This window comes from Rhagoletis pomonella, unplaced genomic scaffold (genome assembly GCF_013731165.1).
Source record: "Rhagoletis pomonella isolate Grant_MI unplaced genomic scaffold, Rhpom_1.0 Rhpom_scaffold_00018, whole genome shotgun sequence".
In the NCBI taxonomy this organism is placed as follows: Eukaryota; Metazoa; Arthropoda; class Insecta; order Diptera; family Tephritidae; genus Rhagoletis; species Rhagoletis pomonella.
Window position 1 is genome coordinate 82,726 of NW_023458572.1, and position 12,124 is coordinate 94,849.

Below are 12,124 nucleotides of genomic sequence, written 5' to 3' on the forward strand. Positions count from 1 at the left end.
GTACCGTTTTTGAGATATTTGCAAAAACGGTAAATTGCAAATATCTCAAAAACGGTACCATAGAATTAAAAATAACCTTGATTTTCGGAATCAGGGGGTGATTTTACATAAGAATTTCATAACGGCGTTTCTGGTAAAGAGAAAAAGTTGAAATTTGTGGTCCAGTGTATTTAAATGAGTCTGGGTAGCTGATGGTTGCAACAAAAGCTTAAGCCACTCGCTTCGGATCTCCGCACCAGCATCAATTTTCCCTCGATTGGCAACAACTCCGTCGCTTAGCGTGGAAAACCCACTACAGCTACTGCCACTACTGCCGCTACAAATGCTGATTAGGCAGTGAAAATAATACCACTGCTGCTAGCAGGTTTGTGCACGCAGTCAACATCCTCGCTTCTCTGCCACACCACAGGCGTCATTCCTTCTGATTGCCGCAGTTGGTTGCATTGTTGGTAAACGCCGACTGTTATGGCAAATATTGGAATATTATTAGTTACTCTGACAGCTAGATACGAGGCGAACAAGTATGTAGGAGTGTATGTGCTTGAGTTAGTATCTGAAAGTGGGCTGAGTGCCATGCGTGTTTCATGTTGGCTTATTGAGCAATGCTACTTTAAATTAATTTTAAAATTGTGTGGTTTAAATATTTTAGAAAATTCCTCAATTCACTTTTTCAAACGCTCGGACTTAAATTAAATTCATATTGGTTTAAAAATTTTAAGCAGTTTTTTCAGTTTTATATTTTGCTAGAGCACCATCGCCGTATTCGAGCAATTTATCTTGCAACTTGAATAAAGAAAAATCGACTTTTAGTAATATGAAATTCTGAGAGCTTCTCGAAGTTGTCTGCTTAGCACAGGGGTGTTTATTCCGATTTCAAACGTTTTTGATAATATGCTGACTTAATGAAATCATTGAACCAAGTTTGGTAGAAAGCAATAAAGCCGTTACCGAGATAGACCTTTGTAGTGCCACGCCCACTTCCTAAAAGTCTATAACAGTCTTATTTATTGTTAAGAGACTGTTGTAAGTATTAACTTGGAGTGAATTAGTGTCCTCAGTTTTTACCGTTACCGGGGGTGTCATTTTAATCTGATTAGAATAATTTTCAACAAATTGCTCACCGGAATTTTCCAGGTTAATCGATTTCTATAATTCTTTTTTTTTTGAAGGAAACTTGTTACCTTGCAGATGGTCCCATACTAATTTGGTTTAAATCCGATCATTGGATAATGAAGAAATTAACGACAATCTGGAGTTTTTATATGAGAATTGAAGTCGATTTTGGTTTTTAGCTTAAATATTAATTTTTATGTAACTTTTTCTGGGTTTTAAATTGTTAAATTGTACGCCGTCTACGCAAAGTCATGTTAAGCCGTTCTTTGAGACTACAAACGCCAATAAATTACGATTAAACACAGTGCAAGCGTTTAGGCAGCAGCGTGCTTTTATCACTGAAATTAATGGCCCGAAGTTATAGTCAAAATAAAGTCGACTCTTTAGTTCAAAAGGAGCTTTTTGACATAACCTTCAATGGGATACCTGTCAAAAAAACCTGCTTTAATCTTTAGAGTCGACTATATTTTGACTATAGCTACGGGCTAATGTTTTGTAAAACATTTTAAATGTTTCCTTAAACACAAAACGAAACTCTTATCATATTCCGCCTGTGCTTCTAATTATATAGTCACTCTTCAGTGTACATAAACTTCCAATTTCACAAATACATGAGAAATACGTTGAAAAATGTTCAAATCTCTCCCAAGTGTCTATATGTATTATTTGGATGTATGCAGCATCCCCGCCGCCACCAGGCAGTGTTTGCCTGTTGGTTGTTTGTGAAATTAACCTAATTGATTTGTGTGGCTTATCCTGGCTGACCGAGCACCTTCAGTTGCCTATGTGTTAGTAAACATTTGCAAACTGAATCTGATGCTTAGTGGCGCATTGTTGCTAATTTTGTTGGTCTTTGATGGCGCAGGCCATACCAATTTGTCTTCTGAATAAACCACTACGAGTATGTCGTTGGTGCTAATGTCGTTTGCGAGAGCTGCTGAGGTTATTTTAGTTGCAAAAGCAAATTTCATTTAGACAATATATTGATTTTCCAGAACGAGAAGCTTAAATGCAAAACATGTTTATACCTTCTTTTGTAGTTACGCATATCACATTGGTAGAGGCTTTATTATTAAATTTCGCATAAATCTTCAAATTTTTGTCTACTTTTCATAGAGTTTTGTGAACCAAATTTACGCTTAGTAATCTATAATTAAAGTTATGCAGTTAAAGTTAAGTTATTTCATTTTTCGCTGTGGTGTATTGGCTAGCAGTGCGCGCTTTCGCAGGGCCTGGGTTCAAGATCTCTTTCCAAACATCATCAAAAATTTTTTTTTTTCTAATAGTGGTCGCCCCTCAGCAGGCAATGGCAAACCTCCGAGTGCAATCTGCCATGACAAAAATACAACGGCCATTCGGAGTCGGCGTTCCTCCCTTTTTGTGTGGCAACATCAAGGCGCACGCCATAAATCGAAAGAGAAGCTCGGCTAAACACTAACATATTGTGTAAGCGCCCATCTTTTATTTTTTATTATTAAAATATAATTTCATAATTTTTAAATTTGGCCAAGGATACGAAAAAAATAACACCCAAATTCATAAAAAATAAATAAGACTCTAGCTGCTGTAAAAATCGGCAACATGTATGAAAATGTCACTTCATAAAGCACTTTAACCCTATTTTATTTTCTACGAAAAATTCATTAGCCTTTTAAGGCTTTGTGCTCAGATGAATTATAAATTTTGTAAAAAAGTAAATAGTTCGTTATTAGTATCCCCCTTTTTGGTGGCATTCTCGTTATAAATTAAAAAAAAAAAAAAAACCAAATAAAGTTGCTGTACAAGGTGCACTTATATACACATACACACATAAATATTTATATTCAAAGCAATGTTCGCCGTGACGAAAAATAATAATAAAAACATTTCATAAATGAAGGTTTTGCAAAATTGGACTGGATAAAAATATAAATTTAACAACAAACTCAGTTTTTGGCATTTTCAAAGGCAGATTATTAAAGCCACAATCTCCACCACCGTTATGAACTTTATCGATAGCCTTTGATGGCTTAACTTTAAATAGAAACATTGCAAATGGATAAAGTTTCGAGCAAAAAGTGATACCAACAAAAAGATAAATAAATTTGTTTCAGTTTAATATTCATTAAAACATACACTCACACCAACGATGACTTCATTTTCGATTTATCTACATACATACGTATGCTTTGTTTCTTTTTGCTTTGGTATATACACTCATGGAATTAAAAAAAGAAACGATACATTTTGAATAGCTTTGGCCATTTTACGTAAGTTTTTTTTTATTCAAATTTTTCTAAACATTCTTATTAAAAAATTTTAAATTTTGGTGAAAGTGTGTTGATTTTTTTTAATTTTTGTTCACAGTTTAAAATATCAATGTTTTACATGGTGTTTTTTTACATAATGCGCTATATGAATAAAAATTATGCAAATGCCTTTTCTTAAAATTTTTGACATTTTCGATTTTCTCGATTTCTTAATTAAATTAAATTTATGTAAAAGTAAGTAAATTTTAAGAAAAAGCAATTGCCTAATGTTTATTTATACGGCCGAAAGAGATAGACTTTCACAAAAAAAAATATAAATAATAAAACTTGGGTCAAAAAATGAAAGATAGGCAAAATAGCCTAAACTAATCGAAATGTAGCGTTTCTATTTGCTTTCCATTAGTGTAGTAAATTCCATATCAATCGAGTTACGATTGAGATCAAAAATTTTTGTCTAATTTTATTTTTTTAATTCCGTTGACTTGTAATTTTCCATATAGTTGATGTTTCTTATGGAATTTTCTAATGTGCGTAAATAATATGTGGACAACTCCAAATCAAAGTATTAAAAAAAATAAATTAGGAACCAATTTTTGATCGCATTCACAAATCGGTTGACATGGAATGGTGCAAAACTGAGTACATGATGGCTTTTGTTAAATATTTGCAAGGTTTTTAAAGTTAATTTTTTTTTTCAATATGGTGCATGCCATGCCAGTAGGTACCATATAAATCAAAATTTAAATTTTTATACAGAGCTTAGAAAAATTCAACAAATTTGTATCAAAATTTTATTGGAATTTTTAAAAAAATTTAGGATTTTGCAGTTTTATAACCCACACAATTTTAGTCTGACGGAGTGCAAGTCTTAAAAGACTAAAAAATCTCGTTGCTATTTAATAATTAAAAGTTTCATTTTTATGGTTTTGGTTAGAGCATGAACTCACTTACTTTTATAAAAAAAATCTATACTTGAGAAACGTTGCAAATATTTAACAAAAAACCGCCATGTACTTAGTTTTTATTTTTTTTTTTGCAGTGAACAGTTTTTTCTTGGATGTTCTTGTGGGAACTTTTTTCTTAAACAAATTTTGACAAAAAATAGCTTGACTGACATAAAAAAAAAAATTAGGTACAGCATGAAAGGAATCAGTTGTTTTACGCCGCCTTCTAACAGTAATTGGTTTCTATGCGTAGGCTTTTGAGATTTTTTTTCCTGCAACCAAGATTGTAGCGCCTCTTTGCCATTCAACATCAGGGATGCAGCGAAATTAGATTCCGCTTTACATTATCAGTAATTTATTCATATATTTATATACCAATTGTTCCTGAAATTCCCAGATTATCTTTAATGCCTTTTTACGTCCCCAACCACGAAGAAAGCGGATATTTGTTTAAAACTTGTTTTTCTGTTATCCACGCAACTTTGCTTTTACACCTTGCGAAGAGTCTTATCAAATCCGCAAATATCGTGTTTATCCAGATTGTAATGTAAATTGTTTGCTGTCGCTTTTGTGAGAAAATTGCTGTTAACATACATATATTATGCAAGGCACGGAAGAGCTGTTGACATTCCAAAACTTATCGGTATACAAATGCGCCAATTTTTGCACGAAAATATGTTTCTATACATACATAACTGTTTATACATTAGGGTGAAAAGAAAATTTAAGGTCAGAATTTTAATGCTGTCGCCCCCTAGGATTGTTCTATACAAAAAAAATACCCCTTTATTTTTTTTGATCAAAAAATATTTAGATATCGCTCAAAGCGTAAAAATTTTAGTTGTATTTTGAATGGAGACCAATTTTTTTTTCAATGAATGGTTTAAAAGTTTTAAAAATAAACATTTTCCGCTCGGAAAACTCTGTTTCTCTGCAGGAGACTTGCCGTTATAATACCCAATTGTTTATTTAACAATTTTTTTATACCAACTATTTTTTATAGGTCCCTCAAAAATGCCTAAAAGTGCAATGAGCTCTTTGAGCGACTGCTAAATATTTTTTGATTTCAAAATGAAAACACAGGGGTATATTTTCTCTATATATAGAACAATGCTAGGCAGTGAAAGCATTAAAATTCCGACTCTGCGTTTTTTCACATGCGTTTTTTAAACCACCCTAGTATACATATTTGCAGGAAATACGCGAATAAAAGCAAAATCTCTGCTATGCTCTATAAAGCTCTTTTGGGGTGTACAAAGCGCGTAGCATCGGTGACTTTTATCTATGTGACAGCACTATTTAAACACCTGCGTAGCGGATTACACTAAGATATTACCACAAAGAGATGGCTACACGCTGTATCATAGTACATGATACATGGTACCTGCGTAGTATAAACTAAATGTGCGTTTATTATTCAAGAATATTATCTAGGATGTTTGGCTTCATGGTAATACAAATGTATGTAATATATATACTAAACATATATAAAATAAAGAGAACACATGTTTACCTATTGACTCATTTGTACGCGGAATAAATTGGCATCTCATGAATGAGTTTATTCAAAACATTCGAACGCGAGTCACGTACCGCTGCTGAGATGCGCGGGGTTGCCGTATTTCAAGCAGCTTTGTTCAGGCGAATCAGCAACAGCTGCGGCAGCAAAGGAAACATCTTTAACTTTTCCAACCGTTTCATACATTTGCCATACTCAAATAATACTCAGGTAAGCTCGGTTACCTATTTTCCGTGCTTTGTGCACTTCACCTCTAATTTGTATTGCTATAACTTTTTACATACATATGTACATTTTCTTTGGGACCTTATTTGCATACTTTGTACGCGTGATATAGGTTCTGTAAAAATGTTCATTTATTGTGATGCTGGGTACAGCTGAAGTCTTCATTGGAGCAATTATTATTAGATTTTTACAAAAATGAAATACACTAATTTTTCATAAAGTTTCAACATGTGCAACACACGCACGTCCATATTTGTAATAATAATATATTGGCGCTTACAAAGTATGTTAGTGTTTGGCCGAACTTCTCCTCCGATTTTTCGCTTGCAGCTTGATGTTGTTGCTAGAAATGCCGTTTTTAAATCGAACTAATCGAAGATCGATTAATGGACCCCCTCCGAATTGATACAAAAAATTCGAAAATCTATAAAAGAAAAAAAAAACAAATGGGGCTTGACACCTCCCACCTTTCTAACTTGAGAGAGCACAGAACAAAGAGCATAGACCAAAGAATTCAATAATCTACCTACTCTATATAAAATTATGGCTAATATTATAACAAAAACTTTAAAAATCGGAATTCCAAACTTTATGGAAATTTTCATAAAACTGTTGCACTCCTTAATTACTCTTTTTAGAAAAAATATGAGTACGCATGCAGTTTTGCAGCAAATCTTTTCTGTGAGTGCCAGGAGGAGGCACATCCTTCTAACCAAGGTTAACCCGTACTGTCAGTATAAATTCTGCCAAACCACACTATCCCAGTTGAAGCCGTGGATGTTCACCTCCGCTATCTCTCCCAAGCTATTGAATCCCCTTTAGCAGAAAAGAAATCGGTGGCAGTAGGGAGTTATCCGCTTCGCTAATTTGCATTTCCCAGCCGTGTTTAGCCATATCATCGGCTATTTCCTTCCCTTCTATATTTTTATGTCCAGGAACCCAGCAGAGAGAGGGTTTGCCAGTTTTAAAATACGCAGCATCAGTGTGGTCGCCGGGGACTAGTAGGACGCAGTGGATGAAGCTGCAGACGATACAAAACACCGCACTACGGACAGCGACTGGATGCCTTTTGATGTCGCCTGAACACCACCAAGACGAGGCGAAATTGCTCCTGATCAAGGAGCATAATACAATGCTCTGCAAGCAGTTCCTTGTTGGGAGCCATAGACGTGGTCGCCCGAATGGGCAGCTGCTTGCAGAAGAACCCTCGCCCAGGCACGTCAGGAGGCATCTCTACGAACTGACGGACGAAGTCTAGAGGTTCAGTAAATAATCTCCGGACCCGTCAGCATATCGACAGGCCCTGAACGGCATTCACAGGGAGTCAGTCTCGAGTTATGTAGACTCCAGACCTGTGAATGCCATCCTAGGCGCACGACCACCGGACATAGACGAGACGGAGCTTCATCTTCCTCGGGAGACACGAACTATAATAGCCCAACTTCGCTCTGGCTACTGCAGGCCCTGTGGACCGACCCTATTGAGGCTGCACGTATCTTAGGGCTGCCGTTAGTGGAACATGACGACAACGACTGAGATATTAACCGATCTGGGCGGGGTTGTTATAGCCGCTACAACAACAACAACAACAGGATTTGCCGTGAATCAGTGAAGCCAGCGTTGAACGACAATTCCGAACTGCTTTCGACTTCACCACCTTGGAGCCTAAAGTTTTCGATGCCGCCTGGCTGTAAACGAATATAGTGACGTTCGCTGACAGAGACCTACTATCCCGTATGAGACAAGCTATCTTCTCTACCGCAAATATCTCTGGTGGAAAAATACTGCAGCCAGTAGTTACTCCTTCATTTTATTCTAAAGCTGTGTATTCAAATTCTTCTCAATTTTACAAGAATCTTATCTTATTAGGAATAATATAAACGACCCTAGGACCAAATAAAATAAAGTTCTTGAACTTTTCAGACAGCAAAATGATACTGATCTCGGTAAGTGAATTTAATGAGCGCATTAACTTGCACTAGTGCCTTCCCCTTTCGTTCTTCCTGTGCTACTGGTGCAAAACAACAAATATACATGTGGAATGAAATGGTTTAAAGATTGCTTGCTGAACTGAAATTCACAAAAAAATAACAACAATGGAAACAATGCGCAGAGAATAGCCATCGCAAATGGTTGCAAACATACCCAGTGGAAAATTGTAGTGTAGACTAATCGAAAAAATATCAGTAAAACGGCCGTTTTGACATTCGAAAATGCATTATTTTTCCCACGTCGATGTCCTAGAAAAAGTTGGGCATTCAATTTCGCATTACCAGTAACGCAGGAATGAATGCGTGTTAATATAATTTTTTTGTGACTTTTTGGATATATTAGAATGCTGATTACATATTAAACAGTAATCGAATCTAGAACACATAAGAAATGCTCTTCATTATTTATCACGAATGTAATGCAATTCCAAATTTCCCACTGGGTATTTAGACTTATACACAGCACACATACATAAATATATAGGTACATATGTGCATTCTAACATATATTTTAGATATTTGCCAGCAACATACATACATGTGTCCGTGTAAATTTTTTGTGGTCGACCAGAGCGCATTGCCAGTTAGTTCAGGATCATTGAGAACTATAGAAAGCGTGAAAATATCCGACAAAAAAAAATCTACAATAACAAAAGTTGCACAACTCCAGGCATCAAAAAAAAAATTAAATGAAAACGAAACGACACGAAAGCTGTACAAAAGTACAAAACATGCACGTCTGTCTAGCATTGACTTTTACAATACTCATTGTAACTTTTTTGCAAGCATGTCCATGTGATGCTCATATGCTTTGTACATATCTAGTTTGCTAAACTTTGGAAATGGCCCATTCATATACAATTTGAAGAAGTAACCAGCGGCAAAAGAAAATAGAAATAAATGGTGCAATGATGACCCTAGTAGCTGCAACAGATTCAACTGACAACAATAAAAATTGCTACAATACATATGTATGTACTAAAATATCAACCATGAAAATGTATATATAAGTAGTAGTACCAACAAAGCAAAAACGCTAGTACTTAAACTCGTATTTGTTGGGGAAACCAATGCGGAATGATTGAGAAAAGCGCTTGCGAGTAGTAAAAAGTTTAACTAATATGACCGATGACAAGAAACAGAAGAGGGCGATAAGCAAATGGAATGCCAGAAAAGTTGGTTAGTATGTGGATAAGTGATGGAAAAGCAGCTTAAAGTGAGCTTAATGAATATGCTAGGATTAAAAAATTATACGAATACTGTTTTTTAATATTCATATTCATACCCATACTCAAATTCATACTCATACACATACATTCATAACCATTCTCATTCCATTCACATTCATACTCACATATACTATATACTATACATACATATGCACGTACAAATTTCATACTCATATTTATTTTCATATTTATACAAATTTCAATTTTCCAAAATATTGCTGTCTGGTATGACCCATACATATGTATTGCCAATCATGTTCATATTTATACCCATACTTCATTTCATATAAATACTCACTCACATAACTGTATTTATACTAATATCTATACTCATACCCATATTCATACTTATACTCATGTTCATATTCATAGTCGTTTTCATATTCACATTGACATTCATATTCATAATAATATTCATATTAATATTCATATTCATATTCATATTCTTATTAATATTCATATTCATATTCATATTCATATTCCTATTAATATTCATATTCATATTTCTTTTCGTATTTACAATCACATTCATATTCATGTTCTTATTCGTATTCATATTCATATTCTTATTCGTATTCATATTCATATTCATACCCATTTTATTTGTGGCTTTTAGCAGGTATCAAAGTTAAAGCATAGGCTTTAATATTAACAATTATTTAAAACAAATCGTATTCAATTAAGTCGTATGTGTGGTTAAATATCAACCATATCTAACACTAACTAGCAACAAATCTATATGAATATACACCAATCGTTTACAGTCATTCATAAGCTACACGATTTCGCTGTCATTGAGGTGAATATACATTTGTGGCACTTTTTGTATGTCATATTCCAAAATTCTAACAAGGTCACCTTTTGTAGACTTTGTCTGTAAGCGAGACCCAATAGCCGGCATTCAAAAAACAGGCAATTATGCAGGCACGCCTACAACATTCATAGCTACTAAAATTCCATTTGTTGCAGTAAAGTGTGAAAATCGCATAGACGTCAACAACAAGAGCAAGCGATTTTCTCACTTTCCCCTTCTTCCTTTCGCGACCATGCGTTGTGACACGCAAAGCAGACGCATGGCGTTAACAAGCAACGCCATTATAACTTTTTATATATGCACAAATACGAATTGTGGCCGCTGTCGCCGAGTTGTTGAAGGTGCGCACTAACACTTAGTTAGACCTGGGTTCGATACTTTGCCCGGGCTAGATCTAAATTAGTATCAGTGTTTTTTAACAGCAGACCTTCGAGTGTATCTTTACCTTGAAAAGGATTCTCATTAAACCATTTGGCTTATGTAGGCGGACGCACACCACAAACCAGAGGAGAAGCTCGGCCAAATGCTTAGTAAAAGTATAAGAGCCCAATTGTTTTTGTTTTTACATATTGCTAATGTGTTGTGTACATCGTTCATCACATTGGTGATAGTTACATATTGAAGTGGCAATCGCTTTCAACCAAGCACCAGCTTTTCACTTTCCATGTTCAATCTTGTTGCTCACAACTCAATTTTTGCTGCTGCTACTTCCGTTGCAATTTTCGCAATCTCAACTACTTTCACTTTCTGCTTTTAATTGCAATTTGGTCATGATAATAGTTTTCATAATTTTTTTTAAAGCGATATTAATTTAAATATTAAAAAAATGAAATGGCAGATACATTTTAAAACCTACTTGAATAAACGGCCCTCAATGAAATACATTACGAATAATAAGATTAGTGGATCAATCGGGCAGACTGCGCCTTTAATTCGTAAACTCTTTAAAACGCTTGTAAGCATACAAGATTAATAAAGTGGAATTATTACTTTCCTTTTTTTACTCCTAAAATAACTTTTGAATAAAAGATTTTTTTTTTCTCTTTACATAAATAACAAATTCTATTCTTTTAAAGTCCTCTAATACTGCAAACTGGCGGCCAAATAAAAGGCATTTGCGAAAAGGGAAATGCATAAAGAAGCACTTTAAGTTCAATAAAACTTTGAATAAAGTTCTCTTAATTACAAGATATCAAATGCGGATAACTGAAACGAACAACTCGCTAAATTACTGCGAACGCTCACATACATACATACACCTACACAGACACTTTAGCAAAATCAAATTGCTTCGCGAACTGTGCAAATGGCTTTTATACTCAAAGCGATCTTAAGCTAAGTGATGCCAAATTTAATCCAAATGGCATCCTCCAGTCAAATCAAATCGATTCGTTTAAAATTCTAATGCATTGTTTGTTTAATCTCCATGCAGATTAATGGAATTAGCAAAAGCGCAGACGTTGAATGAGTGAAATTCGCGCTAATTGAAATGCTTTAAGCCAATAATGGCTGAGTTAATGGATGAGCTTTTTGCGCTGGCTGGCTTAAGCTGAATTTTGGAAACGTTTAATAAAACCATACATTTGTACCGCGCTCAATGCTCATTCGGTATGTAAGTTTAATATGTTGGTTTCTGAATGCTAAAGTTTATGCCGATTCTTTTTTAAGTGCTCTAATGTAGAGCTACGAAGAAACCACGATTTTAATTAGGCAGAAACTTTGCATGGCGTCAAAATCTCCTCATAATAAGCTTTCTGGCTAAGATGGATAACAGTAAACTTTTTCTTGCGACCTTCTCTAATGTAAATGCATAGGTTTTCATTAACCAGACATTCACGCTCTCCACATGTTATAATTTTTTGCAATAAACTGAAATTGCTTCAACTTCGGTGAGGTCAAAAATTCAGGTTAAATGTGGTAAGCGTATTCTATTTTATTTACTTTGCATGAGTTCATGTTTATTTTAATGTATTTGCTATTTGCATTTCCGCGCAGTTTTATTGATATTTATTTTTAAACGTTTTCGCTTTTATTTTAACG